Here is a 17,327-nt window from a genome sequence, read left to right as displayed (position 1 = left end):
ATACCTTGGTATTCTTGGATGGAGGTGGCATGTGTGGGACCGCACAACACTTTCATTTTGTAGTGGCACATCCTCTTCAGCGTGTAGTGGCAGATCCTTTGCGGCATGCAGTTGTACATCTTCTGTGGTGTGTAGATGCAAATCCACTTGTTTTTCAGGGACGAGGTTTTCAGCATTTCTACTCTGAGATTTGATCCACCTTTCGGCCGGAGCACATGTCTTTTTACAGTTGGACGCATCCTTCCAAGATGGGAGGCCTTAACACTTGATTGATATATTGGTGATGGAGAAAGCCTTCAACACCCTAGATCTGGACTATATGTTCATGGCCTTACAAAATAATGGGTACGAGGGATAGGCTGCTGCGCATGATAAAATTGCTTTATACGGCACCTTCGGCAAGAGTCAGGATTGGCTGTCATATTTCTGCCCCTCTGCACGTGGGCAGAGGCACATGTAAGGGTTATCCTCTCTCTCCGCTGCTCTTCGGCCTGGCGGCGGAGCCTCTTGCGCAGCGGCTTTGTCAATCTGCACAAGATTGTGGCATACCCGTCGACAGCGTAACATATGTTGTCTCGCTGTATGCGAATGTCCTTGTGTACATCAGGGATATCCATTGTGGTATAGGTGATATTACGTATATACTAGATGACTTCAAAGCCGCCTCGGGCTGGGAGTCAACTGGCATATGACCTGTCTGTTTACACTCTATTCAGACTGCTCTCCACATCCCATAAAGATTGGTGAACATATTATTAAGTGGGAGCCACACACCTTTCGATATTTGGGCATAAATATGTATCATACGACTCAGGATATTCTAGATGGTAACCTTGCAAAGCCGATTTCCTTCTTGCGACCCCAGAATCCTTTTGGTGCTCTCTCCTCTTGATGGTGCAAGGCCAGGTTGCCGTCTCAAAAATAGTCATGCAGCCAAGACTCCTGTACTGTTTCACCAATTTACTGATCCTCATCACTCGCAGCACGTTTAAAACACTGAATGCAATGTTGGGCTGCCTCGTGTGGCATAAATAAATAAATATAAGGGGAGACGTAGAGTAGCGCTTGCCAAGCTGCAACTGATAGCGTAGCATGGAGGACTGCGAGCTCCGGTGTTTGAACACTACTATTTGGCAGCACTGCTCCAATGGCTAACTTGTTGGTCAGCTGGGTGCCATCTAGCGGAGGTATGTCCGGGGTAGATCAGAGGGCATTGAGGCTTGTGCAGGAATACTTTCCCGGGTTCAGCACTGCTTGTATCTTTGAACATTCTCATTCGAGTGGCGCATGAGTGCCATCGTAGAGCGCTGAAGGTTATACTTAGGTTGCCATTGTACGCTCCGTAGATCCCCCCTAGGCTCCATCCACTCATTTCGAGCAAGCATGGTTAGGGAAGGAATGGCATTTTGGGAGTCGGCAAAGGTGGGTACATTGGGGGCCTTGTTCCATGATTGAGCCCTGGTCCCCTTTGACCTCATGGCTCAACAAACGGGTCTTCCAGCAGGTTGCTTTTTGGCACATAGGCATCTTATGATAAAACTAGACTAGACTGCATGTGTGGCATTACTGATACGGAACCTGCGACACACCCTGGCGCAGGTCCTCTACACCATGCTTCTCCCCTTCTGATGCATTATATCATGTAGTTTAGCAACCTGTTGCAAGGTTACCACTGAGGATTCAAGGTAGGGTTGAAAAGGAAGAATTGGAATTACCTGGGAGAGTGAAAGGGCTGCAGCTCTAGCTGATGAATCAGCAAAGGCATATCTACGAGTAACTTCATCATGGAAGACTAGTGGGATGCACACTTTGTGACAAAAATTTCATTGGGGAGTTGAAGACCATCTAACAAGGCAGTTACATGGGGGGCAATTTTAATTTTCCCCCCTCACCCTGTGAGGAAGCCCCATTGCTTTTACAATTGTTACGTAGTGCTCCAAAGACATTTACAAGAGTCAGTGTAGTTGCTGGTTAATTTACCTTTGGCTAAAATACAAGCTCCATTGAGATTGGAAATTCAGCCACCAGAGCAGAGCAGACTGGCAAATGGTTGCTCTCTGTGTCCTCAAGCTGGGATCCTACACCAGAACCAGAGGCATTGCGTAAGCAAGAGCCGTTCACATAAAGGACCAGGTCAGGATTGTGCAATAGGATTACTTTGAGATTAATGCATCACCAAGCGACCTGTGATGATGAGGCAGGCATGTTGCTCACATTCCTAGGGATGAGATAAGAGAGACGTAGGGTTCAGAACTGGACACCTAGTTAAAGTAATGTGACCTACAAATAAAAATAAGATCTTGTATCTGGCGAGTCAGGCGTTAGATAAATGTTGGGTTCTGGAGGTCAGTTAAAGGGCACTAGTGTGTGCAGGACAGCAACAGTGAGTATAGACTCCAAGACTATGGTCTCAGAGAGTTCCACCATGGTGCAACCACAGTCGCTGCACTTAGGCAAGGTCGTTATCCAGCTGCTACAGGGTCTACGGCCTTACTGTAATATGCTATTGGGATAGTGCCTGTCATCATGTATTTCATATATTGTCTTTGAGGCCAAACCACCTTTCTCATGGCAGTAGAAGGTAAAAGGTTTTGAGTAATTCAAGAGGCCCAATGCTGAAGCGCAAGAGAGCTTGTTTTAATGCAGTGGAAACCTTTTCTTCCTCGTCTGACCGGTGTAAAAGGTTTAGGTGTATGAAAGTGTGTGAGAATCTGAAGGGTTTTCAGAGGGAAATCCCAGAATCCACTGGGGGCAATTAGCTGCCATCCCAAGGAATATTCTCATTTGGGAGACCGTGGTGGGGCGGGGAACTTTAGGAATGGCTTCAATCCTAGACGCAGACAGATGCCAAGGTCTTGTCCCAAATAATGGGCCTTTGGTTGATAAAGATATAACTTCTCTCTTTCATTGGCAATGTAGCAAATAGTATCAGTGAATCCTCCTTACATGCTTTTAGGGATCATGAGGCCATTCACATACTCTAGCATCATGGACCCTCCGATGAATTGAACCTCATCTAAATCCTTTTTCAGAACCAGGGAAAACAGGGATGGTGGCTCAGTAAACCCCTGACTGAGACTTGTAAAGCTGTAGTGGACATTCCTATAAGCTTTCACGGTCCGGAATTGGCTTTCTGGGTGTATGGCGTGTATGGTAATAGACAGGAATGCAGAGCCACTGCTCTTCATTCCTCTCATGGCATAGTCCCTCTGTGGAACAAACAGAGGGACTATGCCATGTAGTCCCATGGGGTTAGGTCTGTTAGGGTAGTCATGCTTCCAAGTCCCATCGCGTCCACAATAAAAGCAGTTAGTCCAGCCTTCAATTTTCTGCCTCCCTCTTTCCATGCTACCTTTACATCTCCAGCCCCTGCCCTGCACCACCCCTTCTTCATCCTTTCAGCTGAAAAGGTTGCATTTATAGAGCCACCAGCTTCTCCTCAGTCTTTTCTCTCTTCTTTTCCTGGCAACTGACAAAGGTGCTTGCAACTACAAGTAGCTAATCCAAATCTTTAGCCTGCAGCCCCACGCAAATGCTACACTGTTGTTTCTGCAGCTCAGCTAGCAGCCCTTCGACAATAACAGCTGATACTGCTTGCTACGCATTCTTAGATAAGTCTGCTATCCATGAGTGCTGCACAAAAATCTCCATAAGGCATTCTATTAATTGGCAATTATTTATCCTTCACCAGTCTGCTTTGCATGGACACACTATTTTGGTGCATGCATCTTGTTGCCCTTCTACGGTGGCTGGTGCCTTGTCTGACCAAGGAGTACAGTCATTAGTCTTTTGTATACCATTGGTGGACAAGAAAGTGTAACCACCATGTTTGCTAACTAGCCGAGTAGTTTGTACATAGTCCAAACTGTGACGTGAATCAAAAAAGCCTCAAATCTTAGAAGCTCCCAGATTCTTCTGGATCTTGTGTGGTGGCCAGCGAGCGCTGGGTGTTTCACTGAGCTTTTGTCATCACAGGCCTGTCAACCTGGTGCACCCATCTTATATTAAAGGCCTGGCACCTTTTTAAAGTGCACTTCATAGAAGATGAACCTCTTCGGACATGGTAGCTTCCCAGGAATAAGTGGATGAGTAAGTACCAGACAGAGGCTGATGTACAATGCCTTTTACACTGAAATCTAAACCTTTTTCCAAACATCCTGAAAACTAAGAACGGTTATGGAACATGCCTCTACACTTCAAGTCATTCCACAGCACAGGTGCTCTGCTCCCTGAGTTAACTGTTAAGAAAAAACGAATTAACACAGACATTATATACACCGAATATGGGAGAAGCACACTGTAAGTAGTATGTCAGCTCCCAATTTGTTTAAAAGGAGAATGAATACTCCATATTTAAGCCCAAGGATAATTGTTCAGTCTCCCAAATACGATGGCCTTTGTTTGTGATCAAAGTGATCATTTGTATTCTCTTCATATTACATAATAAATAACGGACACAGACACAATGCAAATGACAAGCACAGCCAAGGCGTTTTGTCCCAAAGACAATGGGACTTCTTCAGGGCAATTTGATATTATCCAAAGGAAAGAAGTAGTTGATACATGTATTATCTTCCATTGAGTTATATTAAATAGTGTCATATTCATACTTCAGGCAGTCCCCTGAGTCTGTACTTGGAGCCACATCATAGCGTCATGTCACCATGGCTGTATAAATTTATCAGCCACTTCTTTCCATTGTATAATAGCAAATTATGTCTGTTTTATTTGGAAGACTGAACAATTTTCCTTGAACTTACATATGAAGTATTAATTCTCCTTTTAAACAAATTGAGAGCTGACCTACTACCTACAGAGTGTCTATTTCCCATATTTTGTGTAAACCTTTTTTGCAAACTCACTGCCCTAAACCACAAGAAAACCATTTTAAGTTGACTCCCTGTATAGTCTCTTCTCTGGCAGAAGTGATTAACAAGATGCCTACTGTGTCCACTCGAGAGTAGACCGTTGACTTGTCTTGAAAATGTTGGTATGCCTGGCTTTGAATAGAAGGCAAGAGATGAACAAATACGTGCAGTTTGTTTAAGTTAGAAAATACGTTTTTTTTCACAGCTAGGTAAAAAAGAGATTTTTCACAAGAAATATGTACTACAACATCAATAGCATTACTTTTGCTCCGGATTTTGCTGGTCATGCCTCATTGAATCTTGAAAATTAAGGATCAGGGTGCAGTGCACCACTTTAAACCATGTCTCTGCTTTCGTTACAGCACACTGCCAGTGTCGTCGATGTACCCCTCATATAATTGTCCTTTTCTTACACTTCTAAGCCAGCCAACACACATGAGGTTAGGAAATGCCTGCATAGTGAACCCGCTTGCTGTGTGGACAAGCCACTAGGAGACTAGTAACTCCCCTGAGGTGTAACAGATACCAAGACCAATACATCCACCCATTTCTTTATTTCACTTCCACTTCTTCAACACATTATTCCCTCCTGTGGCACCCCATTTTCAGTTTCCTTTTGTGCAATATAAAAGTGTTAGACTTTTTTTTCTTCCAACACATTACATTATTTGTCTATGACACATTATCTGCTTTCTTGCAGCCAATTTGCAACCTCTTAGGCACCTCCATAGCTACATGATGTGGAAATGTGCACAGTGGCGGGGGGAGAGCCGCCTTTCCTAAGCGTTACTTCCTCTAAGCTTTGGCAGGTACTGCATTCATTATTTGCCTGTACTAGGCTCAGTGTCTCATAAAGTCCCCCACCCCGGCCTATTGCCTGTGGAGCGTTTGTTGCATGACAGTTAATTATATAGAAAGCATTGCAAGCATTCCCTTCAACAACTTATATAGGATGGGTGAGATGACACGCTCTTCATCATGTTATTGGCAGTCACAGAAATCCTTGACTGCTACATTTAAAGTTTAATAAGATTGTAATGATTAGTTTGTTGTTTTTCTCCCCTTTCTTACACATGTTCTTGATGTCAGTTTTTACGTCTATGATCAGTGAATGCCACCGCTCTTGCTAACAGTGGGTATGTTTCTATGGTTAGTAAGTGACTGCTGTCTTGCTGACAGTCATGAGTGTGATTTTGGGGTCGCCAGTGGACCCTGCTGCGACCCCTGGCCTTCCCTTTGCTACCCTACACTGCCCTTTCAACCTCTTCCCTCAGAGGTGGCAAATTTAGTGCCAGGAACACTGGGGCAGCTGGGCTCCTTTCTTGATTTTCTGTCATTATTTTATTACACTAATAGTGAATAAATAAAATATATTATTCACTAATAGTGTGATAAAAATGGAGTACAATAAGCTGGAATACTCCCTTCCATGGCAACTGAGGTAGATCAAAATGCTTTAAAATGTATGTTGTGTGTGCTTGTGGGCTAGAGTGTGTTTATATGTGAGAGAGTGTGTATGTGTGAATGTGTGTGTATGTGTGAGTATGTGTATGAGTGAAAGTGGAGGTCAAAGGTCTCTTCTGCCACCCCTGGCATTTCAGTGAATTGACGTCCATGCAGATAGTGTTTATGTTTCTGTGGTCAGTGAGTTGTCCCTCTTTCTTGCTCAGTGTATTTGTTCATATGATCAGTGATAGGCTCCTCTGTTGATGTCCAACAGTGTTCCTTATATGCAGTGAGAGGCTTCTTTCTTGATGTCAGTATATTTCCATGGTCAGTGAAGGGCACCTTTCTTGCTGTCAGAGTAACCTCTCTTGCTGTCAGTGTATATGATGCTATGGTCACTGATAGGTACCTTTCTTCCTGTTAATATATAGGTTTCTACAGTCACTGAAATGGACCTCTATTGTGCATAGGTTTCTTTAATACCTTTTGATGTTAGGGGCTCAGCTGAAGTAGTAAGGAAGGGTGTGACTAACAGTGGATGGATATGACACTGTGTAAGAGAGGAAATCATTTTATGTACATTTTGAACCACCTGATAGAGTAAATATCTGCAAATAGGAACAGTTGTACCACAAACAGTCCAATGACTTGTTTTGAAAGGTCTCATGCAGGGTACTGGAGAGTGTTTACCCCTGGCCTACGTTCATCTCCTACCAAGTCACTACACTGTCGGAGTAGCAGCTGGATTCACAAAAGTAATCTTGCACTTTTGTCTAAGTTTATTGTTTTTCGCTATTCACAGTTGGGGGGATAACTGCGCAGAAAAAAGATAGGTATGTCCTATAATTTTATGTGTGGAGTTCTTCGCTCCGACTGTGGAGTAACCACAATCGAAAACTTACTATTAAATGATTTGTGAATAGGGAAAAAGATAAACATACACAAAAGTGTAGGTGTGTTTACCTTTGTGAATCAGGCCCTGACTGTTTTGATTTTTACCTCATTACATTTATAAATTATGCCTATTCATTAAGAGATTGCCCCTGTACCTGGACTGGGAGCCCAGAACGGCTCTGAGGCCAAGAGGGAACCAAAAGTGTGCTCCTCTTTAAGAGTGTCTGCTTCTCTCTCTCCATCCGGGATTTATGAGACTGGCATTGTATCAGAATGATTTGTAGTTGAAGGCCCAGGCCTTTTTGACCGGTCTCCTCAATGGGATATGCCTTCTGACCGTCCTTGTTTAATAGTTTCTGCCAGTCCCACTTACTTGGGGGCCTTCACTATCATCTGCATGAAAACTATATGTGCGCTGTTTATGAACAGAGCAGAAGTGTGGAGGCTGTGGGTGTGTTTGAATGGGTGTTTCAGAAAATCTATTTTGGCTTCTTTTGTATGTGTATAGCAGCACAAGATAGTAGAGGGCATGTGTAAGGTTTCTATGTCTTTGTTTGACGTGAGCCTGCACTGGAATATTCCTTCCCTTCCCACAGATTTTCGCTGTACAGGGAGCTGTACAGGATGCAGTAGTCTGTGATGGATGAGGAATGTCATATTGCTCCCTTTGTGTTCGCCTTTACTTCCTGGCACAGCGTTCTTCAAGCTTTACCTCCGCCTACTACCTTTTCTGTGTTACAACATTTTTTAGCCTAGCTGTTTGACTCCAATTTGCCTCCACATCTGAACTGGTGGGAAGCAGCTCTGGGGAAACTCGCGTCAACAGCCACCCTAGTATGCACTGAATTTCACATCTGCTCTAGTGGGAAGCTGCTCTGGGAGGACCCGTGTGAACAGCCACCCTAGGGTGCACGGAATTTCACATTTGCTTTGGTAGGAACTGGAAGCAACTTTTGGAGGACTCGTGTGAACAGCCACTCTAGGGTGCACTGAAATTCACATCTGCACTAGTGGGAAGCTGCTCTGGGAGGGCCTGTGAACAACCACCCTACTCTGCACTGAATTTCACGTCTGCACTGGTGGGAATTGGAAGCAGCTTCTGGAGGACTCGTGTGAGCAGCCACCCTAGGGTCCACTGACTTTCACATCTGCACTAGTGGGAAGCAGCTCTGGGAGGACCTGTGTGAACAACCACCCTAGTAAGCACTGAATGTGCATGGGTGTAGAAGGGCCATGCAGGATTTGATTGAAGGAGGACCCAGACTTTGAACTACCCACTGCAGTTGATTGGTCAGCTCCGACGATGAGTACTGGGCAGTTTATTCACTTCAAGATCCTAGAATTCTCTCACTGACCATAAAGTAGCTGACATCAGGGCAGTTGGGAGGATAGGTGTGTTCGTCAGATAAGGTCTGCTGACTGCTGAGCACCTAGCAGATTCCGGACAGAGAGCCAGAGTCAGCAAGGTTTTCAAAGCAGTAGCTTGGCAAGATGTTTTTAAGGTGAACGCCACCAGCGTTTAAGCAGTTCCCATGCTCAGATACCCACACTGATAATGTCTCTCTCTGTCCAAATATGCGTAGTGTGGTCCCTGAACCAAGCCTGGCCCAGATCAGAGTGTGCCATGTACATTTAGTTGTCAGGATTCATGCATTGGGGTTCCAATTCATGCATTCAGTGGTGCTCACAAGCGCCGTAGCAAAGCATTGCTGGTGTTATCCTCTTTGAATTGTAGTGCGTAGTGTCTGGGCGCTATAAAGTATTTTTGACGTGAATCTCAAGCCAGGTGCTGTGGTTTTCAATGTGCTTATCTGTATTTGATGTGCCGTATCGAGATGTGTGTGCTTTAGAGTGCGTTTCTTTTCTTAAAGTAAAGCACTGTCTTGAAATGCATTTATTCATGGTTCAGATATTCTTGGTTCTGAGTGTTTAACCCTCATCAAGCCTTTAAATGCTTATCCTCGCTGCTTTGAGAGTAAAGTGGGAATAAAATGGGTGTACTTGATAATCTGTTAGTGTTCATCATTAAGGAAGCCATTGGCTACAGAGGTAAACCTTCTCAATGATTACAGTTGGGGCCCAGTAACCCCTGATTGCCCCGTGCCTTTGAGCCATGTCAGTACTATTTTCATACTGTATATTTGTCTTTTCAAACCTTGATACATGCTGTGCATTGTGTTCCTACAGCTGTCTTAAAGCCTTCGAACACCATTCTTCAATGGGTAATATTTTCATCCAGGGATGCTGCTTTGATTACTCCTGAACTCATCACTAGACCTGTTGTCTACCAGCACCACTTTTTAAATTAGTAGAGTTAATCAAGCATGTAAGGTGTTTGAAGCGAAGTGAAGTATCTTCCTTACTGTTGCACACACTGGAGTGGGAATAGTAAATGTTACCCCTCCAAAGTCCAACACTTGCCCTACTGTTGCCCTGACTGGAGTGGAAATAATAATTATTACCCCTCCGAAGTCTAACACTTTCCCTACTTTTATACTGCCAGGAGTGGGAGTAGTAAATGTAACCCCTCGAAGGCCAACGCTTATTCTACTGTTTCACAGATTGGAGTGTAAATAGTAAATCTTACCCCTCTGAAGTAAAACCCTTTCCTACTGTTGCACAGACTGAAGTGTAAATAGTAAATCTTACCCCTCAGAAGTAAAATACTTTTCCTACTGTTGCACAGCCTGGAATGTAAATAGTAAATCTTACCCCTCAGAAGTAAAACGCTTTTCCTACTGTTGCACAGACTGTAGTGGGAATAGTAAATGTAAACCCATTGAAGTCCAACGCTTTCCCTACTGTTGCTGAGATTGAAATGGGAATATTAAATGTAACCCCTCCAAAGTCTAGCCCTTTCCCTACTGCTGCACAGACTGGAGTGAGAGCAGTAAATCTTACCTCTCCAAAGTCCAATGCTTTACCTACTGAACCGTGCCTACAGAACCATACCTTTCAGGTGGTTCAAATGCCATTTTCATCTGAGGTCTTTTTGCTGTGGCAGGGGGTGCCTCAAAACTGTGCATTTCACTCCACATTATTCAATTTCTATATGCACCCTCTAGCTGATGTCATTGGGCTTTACGACTTTATCATCATGTCGTACGTCAATGACATGCAGCTTCTTATCACCCCGACCCAGGATGAAGGAGACACTGTGGCTCGGTTAAGATCCTGTCTGTCTGAACTGGCGGATTAGCTGACTCAAACTAAATGCTGGAAACCTGAGGTTCTTATCTAGAGAAGCAACCACCTATTTGGTCCACTGCTTGGTGGTCAGATCTACGTGTGCCACTACCTGATCCCAAGCCTAAGTTAAGAATCTCAGCATCTGGTTTGATGAAGTCTGTCATTTCAGTCAGATCTCCAGCCTAGCGGGAAAATGTTTTGAAATTCCAAAAGTCTTGAATAAGATCCTGGATTTTCTTCCAGAAGGTGCCAGAAAGTCAGTAGTCCAGGCACTGTTAATGTCCATATTCAGACAACAAAGGTATGGCACTAACGGGCAACTTATCAAATGTTTGTGTGTAAATGATTGATATGGGTGGGATATTCTTATCTTTACCCAAAGCCAGCTCTTCATCTGCGCAGTCTGACCTAATCCTCTGTGCCTTCTTGATTAATATTTTAAAACAGAGATGAAAAGAAATGGTCAGTCAAGTCACTCAACATACAGCATACCCACTCTAATTAAGTGTATGTGTACTACAAAGAACAATGTGTAGAGAAAAGAGAAAGTATCTCATTTTCGCACCACCAGAGGAGCTACTGGTAGGTTCTCACCAGCTTGATCACGTTTTTATCATCATCGGTAACTTTCTCAAACAAAAAAGAAGGTTGTGTCCAGTGCAGGAAAGGTGTAGAGGAAAAACATACAATAAAGACCCCGTGAAAAAAATGAGGCATAAGAAGTCTCTAATAAAATTGGGCTAAACTCACACACACTCTCGTAACTTTTTTATCCGAAATGTGAGTCTGCCCAGTAGTAAAAACATGGCATGTTGTAAACCACTTCAAGGACAGCCTTTAATGTTAATGTCCAGACTGGACTATTGTAATGTGCTGTATCTAGGAGCTTCACATTTCAAAATGAGGAGACTCCAGAGGGTACAGAATGTGGCCGTTCGTCCGCTGCTTAACCTCACGCGGCGCTCGTTCACTGGTTCAGCTCTCGCTAAACTACATTGGCTGCCTCTGAGTAAGAGAGTGTCCTTCAACGACATGTGCTTCTGCCACAGAATCTTGAGTGGAACAGGGCCACAGTATTTTCACTCTCTTGTGAAGCCTTATCAACCCAGCAGAAGCAGAAATCTTAGGTCTGCAGGGGCCTCTTTAGTCGTGATTTAGTCGTGATTCCCACTGTGAATAGAGCATGCGCTGGAGGTTGTTCTTTTAGCCTCCTAGCTTCCGAAATACGGAACACCATGTCCCTGGCACTTAGACAGGAAAGCTCTGAACAAGCCTTACGAAAGAAACTCAAAACCTGACTATTTAGACAAACATTAAGGTCTTTTTCGAGAGTGGTATATAGGTCTTGTACCGGAGAGTGAAATTTCAGCACAGGGACACTTTGGTTTGAAGTAACCAGGCGCTCTATAAATCACTTATTATTATTACTGTTGCACAGACTGGAGTGGGAATAGTAAATGTAACCCCTTCAAAGTTCAACACTTTCCCTACTGTTGCACAAACTGGAGTGGGAATAGTAAATTTAACCCCTCCAAAGTACCACACTTTCTCTACTGTTGCACAGACTGGAGTGGGAATAGTAAACGTAACCCTTACCAAGTCCAACACTTTCCCTACTGCTGCACAGACTGGAGTGGGAATAGTAAGTCTTACTCCTCCGAAGTTCAACGCATTCCCTACTGCTGCACAGACTGGAGTGGGAATAGTTTATTTTACCCTTCTGAAGTCCAACTCTCCGAGGAGTAAGACTTCTGAAGTCTTACTCCTCCGAAGTTCAACGCTTTCCCAACTGTTGCACAGACTGGAGCTGGAATAGTAAAATTAACCCCTCCAAATTCCAGAGCTTTCCCTACTGTTGCACAGACTGGAGTGGGAATGGTAAGTCTAACCCCTCAGAAGTGCAATGCTTTCCCTACTGTTTCACGGATTGGAGGTGAAATTGTAAATCTTACCCCTCCTAAGTCCAATACTTTGCCTACAGTTGACCTGTTTGGAATGGGAATAGTAATGTAGCTCCTCTAAAAAATACACTTTCACTATTGTTGCATAAACTGGAGTGGGAATAGTATCACTATTATTCCCTGACTTTGATATTTTCTTAGTATGGTTTAAATATATCTAAAATTATTATTTGTTTATTGATTAATAATATAGTATTTGTGCATATATATTTTTTTTGTAATGTTTATACTATTTTTAGTAAATGTCTATTTTTGGATTTTATAGTTTATTATATTTAATTAATTTGGTCATGTATTTAATGTTTTCAAGTTGACTTGTTAATGTTATGTTTCATATATAAATATATATAGATACACATAATTTGTTTTAGTAGTTAAAAAAAGCCCACATTTTTTTATATAATGTAAAATAGATATTTTTTATAATGTTACATTATATATATATATGTATTTACATAAATATAACATGCACACACAAATAAATAATATATTTGCGTTTATGTAAGTATATATATAGTAAATGTATTTCAATTACATTATATTAATGCTATATCTAAAATATGTAAAATTTTCTGTTTTAAACTGTATGTATTTATATGTATTAAAAACAATATTTTTGTATGTTTTTTTAATGATAGCATGAAACAATATTTTTTCCAATAATTTTGTACTGGTCATTATAAGTATAGGGACATAATATTTTTGTAATCAATATTGCTGACATGATATTTTTGTATCACAATGTTGTTTTCGATATTGTGTCAGTGATCTTCGATATACAAGACTCATCAAATTGATTGTTGGTCAGAGCTGCCATACAGATATGCTGCCGCTTTAGAACCTTGTAACTTACTTCTTAAATAGTGCATTTTATGCGGTGCTTTAAATGGAAATATAGAAGTGCAGGTACTCACTCATTAGAATACCTGTTTGTTCGTGAGAAGTGCTGGTACTCTCCCATTAAATGTATTGCAACTGTGCTGGGAAGTGCAGGTACTCCCCCTGTCAAATTAAAGAAGTGCTGGTACTCAGTACCAGTACAAAACGGGGTGGTGATGGACGGAGCATCTGAATCAATCAAACACTCACACCCAGTCAAAAGAACTGGGTTTAATCCATCACCGTTCTTTAGCCCACTCTGCCACCCCAGTTCAGACACGGCTGCTATGACGTGGTATGGCATGGTATTCTCAGACGTGAGTCCCTTGCTCACTTTGCCACTGGATTCAAGCAAGCCGGGCTAAAGACGGCTGGAATGCCAGAAACCGGTCCTCTAAAGCTTGTTTCCGGTCCATGGAAGACATGGCTTGGCAGTTCGGGCTGGACTGTTCCCATGAGGCACAGGGTCAGACTGATTTGCATATAGCCATGTCTGAAATGGGGTGGCTGAGTGGGCTAAAGAATGGTGATGGATTAAACCCAGATCAGTTGACTGGGGGTGAGTGTTTGATTTGCTCAAACGCTCCGTCCATCATCCCCTTTTGTATCGCTTTGTTCGCCCTAAGTGTGGCAGGGTATGCTCAGACGTGAGTCCCTTGCTCACTTGGCCACTGGATTCAAGATAGCCTGGCTGATGAGGATTATGAATCCGAAACCGGTCCCAGGATGCTTGTTTCCGGTCCATGGAAGACATGGCTTGGCAGTTCGGGCTGGACTGTTCCCATGAGGCACAGGGTCAGACTGATTTGCATATAGCCATGTCTGAAATGGGGTGGCTGAGTGGGCTAAAGAATGGTGATGGATTAAACCCAGATCAGTTGACTGGGGGTGAGTGTTTGATTTGCTCAAACGCTCCGTCCATCATCCCCTTTTGTATCGCTTTGTTCGCCCTAAGTGTGGCAGGGTATGCTCAGACGTGAGTCCCTTGCTCACTTGGCCACTGGATTCAAGATAGCCTGGCTGATGAGGATTATGAATCCGAAACCGGTCCCAGGATGCTTGTGTCCGGTCCATGGAAGACATGGCTTGGCAGTTCGGGCTGGACTGTTCCCATGAGGCACAGGGTCAGACTGATTTGCATATAGCCATGTCTGAAATGGGGTGGCTGAGTGGGCTAACGAATGGTAATGGATTAAACCCAGATCAGTTGACTGGGGGTGAGTGTTTGATTTGCTCAAACGCTCCGTCCATCATCCCCTTTTGTATCGCTTTGTACGCCCTAAGTGTGGCAGGGTATGCTCAGACGTGAGTCCCTTGCTCACTTGGCCACTGGATTCAAGATAGCCTCACTGATGAGGATTATGAATCCGAAACCGGTCCCAGGATGCTTGTTTCCGGTCCATGGAAGACTTGGCTTGGCAGTTCGGGCTGGACTGTTCCCATGAGGCACAGGGTCAGACTGATTTGCATATAGCCAAGTCTGAAATGGGGTGGCTGAGTGGGCTAAAGAATGGTGATGGATTAAACCCAGATCAGTTGACTGGGGGTGAGTGTTTGATTTGCTCAAACGCTCCGTCCATCATCCCCTTTTGTATCGCTTTGTTCGCCCTAAGTGTGGCAGGGTATGCTCAGACGTGAGTCCCTTGCTCACTTGGCCACTGGATTCAAGATAGCCTGGCTGATGAGGATTATGAATCCGAAACCGGTCCCAGGATGCTTGTTTCCGGTCCATGGAAGACATGGCTTGGCAGTTCGGGCTGGACTGTTCCCATGAGGCACAGGGTCAGACTGATTTGCATATAGCCATGTCTGAAATGGGGTGGCTGAGTGGGCTAAAGAATGGTGATGGATTAAACCCAGATCAGTTGACTGGGGGTGAGTGTTTGATTTGCTCAAACGCTCCGTCCATCATCCCCTTTTGTATCGCTTTGTTCGCCCTAAGTGTGGCAGGGTATGCTCAGACGTGAGTCCCTTGCTCACTTGGCCACTGGATTCAAGATAGCCTGGCTGATGAGGATTATGAATCCGAAACCGGTCCCAGGATGCTTGTGTCCGGTCCATGGAAGACATGGCTTGGCAGTTCGGGCTGGACTGTTCCCATGAGGCACAGGGTCAGACTGATTTGCATATAGCCATGTCTGAAATGGGGTGGCTGAGTGGGCTAAAGAATGGTAATGGATTAAACCCAGATCAGTTGACTGGGGGTGAGTGTTTGATTTGCTCAAACGCTCCGTCCATCATCCCCTTTTGTATCGCTTTGTTCGCCCTAAGTGTGGCAGGGTATGCTCAGACGTGAGTCCCTTGCTCACTTGGCCACTGGATTCAAGATAGCCTCACTGATGAGGATTATGAATCCGAAACCGGTCCCAGGATGCTTGTTTCCGGTCCATGGAAGACATGGCTTGGCAGTTCGGGCTGGACTGTTCCCATGAGGCACAGGGTCAGACTGATTTGCATATAGCCATGTCTGAAATGGGGTGGCTGAGTGGGCTAAAGAATGGTGATGGATTAAACCCAGATCAGTTGGCTGGGGGTGAGTGTTTGATTTGCTCAAACGCTCCGTCCATCATCCCCTTTTGTATCGCTTTGTTCGCCCTAAGTGTGGCAGGGTATGCTCAGACGTGAGTCCCTTGCTCACTTGGCCACTGGATTCAAGATAGCCTGGCTGATGAGGATTATGAATCCGAAACCGGTCCCAGGATGCTTGTTTCCGGTCCATGGAAGACATGGCTTGGCAGTTCGGGCTGGACTGTTCCCATGAGGCACAGGGTCAGACTGATTTGCATATAGCCAAGTCTGAAATGGGGTGGCTGAGTGGGCTAAAGAATGGTGATGGATTAAACCCAGATCAGTTGACTGGGGGTGAGTGTTTGATTTGCTCAAATGCTCCGTCCATCATCCCCTTTTGTATCGCTTTGTTCGCCCTAAGTGTGGCAGGGTATGCTCAGACGTGAGTCCCTTGCTCACTTGGCCACTGGATTCAAGATAGCCTGGCTGATGAGGATTATGAATCCGAAACCGGTCCCAGGATGCTTGTTTCCGGTCCATGGAAGACATGGCTTGGCAGTTCGGGCTGGACTGTTCCCATGAGGCACAGGGTCAGACTGATTTGCATATAGCCATGTCTGAAATGGGGTGGCTGAGTGGGCTAAAGAATGGTGATGGATTAAACCCAGATCAGTTGACTGGGGGTGAGTGTTTGGTTTGCTCAAATGCTCCGTCCATCATCCCCTTTTGTATGGTACTCAGTACCAGACAGTACCTGCCCATTTAACCCCTTGCATGCGGCCGCGATTCTGCGCCTCTGTGGCAAAATCGCAAGGGGCGGGTTTATATCGGCCCCCAGCCGTCATCAGCACACGAGCGCCGTAGTGCATGACGGCTGGGGGCCGTCATCAGCATGCAAGGGGTTAAAGCATTGGCTTTATGCTTATGGTGGGCAGTGTTTTCCCACAGATACATATCTAATTCGCTTCTTCTAACCACACTTTTTTTCACTTGTGGGCTTCATGATTTTATTGGATACTGTTTTCATATAGTGCTGGTTGGAATCCTTGGAATCTCGTCCTTCACTAGAACTCTTCATGTTTTTAGTGGGCAGAGTTTTCTTACTAGTTTTGATCCATGCATACTCGTTACTACTCTTTGTGTTTTGGTGGGCCTGGTTTTCATACTGATGAGCTGTTGCTTTAGATCTTTGGAACATCTCTCTTCATTGGTACACTTTACATTTAAATTGGGCTATGATGTCATACAGGTATGCAACTGACCCTAATCCCTTTAACCTGGCTCTTTATTGGAGTGCTCTGTTCAATATTGGGTGTTTTTGCATACCTTCATATTGCTGCTGTCAATCATTTTAATCTCGCTATTCATTTGGTGCAGTTACTGTTTTAATTAGGCAGTGGTTTTACACGAGTGCACTGCTGCTTTTCATCTTTGTACCCTCAATCTTAACTGATTAGATTTTATTTTTATGAGGCAGTGATTTTATGCAGATGCACTGCTGCTTTCAATCCCTGTAACCTCACTCGTCGCTGCTACATTTGTTTTTTAATTAACAGTGTTTTATACTAGTATATTTTTTTGT

The 17,327-nt window shown here is 44.1% G+C and overlaps 1 protein-coding gene across 50 annotated transcripts in view; it reads left to right on the top strand.

Annotated features, from left to right (window-relative positions):
• NFIX (nuclear factor I X) overlaps positions 1-17,327 on the top strand; it is a 5,476,577-nt gene that overhangs the window by 4,622,526 nt on the left and 836,724 nt on the right. The window lies entirely within an intron of this gene.

This window comes from Lissotriton helveticus, chromosome 1_1, assembly GCF_964261635.1.
Source record: "Lissotriton helveticus chromosome 1_1, aLisHel1.1, whole genome shotgun sequence".
In the NCBI taxonomy this organism is placed as follows: domain Eukaryota; kingdom Metazoa; phylum Chordata; class Amphibia; order Caudata; family Salamandridae; genus Lissotriton; species Lissotriton helveticus.
The sequence above is the reverse complement of the archived record's forward strand: the minus strand, read 5'-3'. Positions and strand labels throughout refer to the sequence as shown.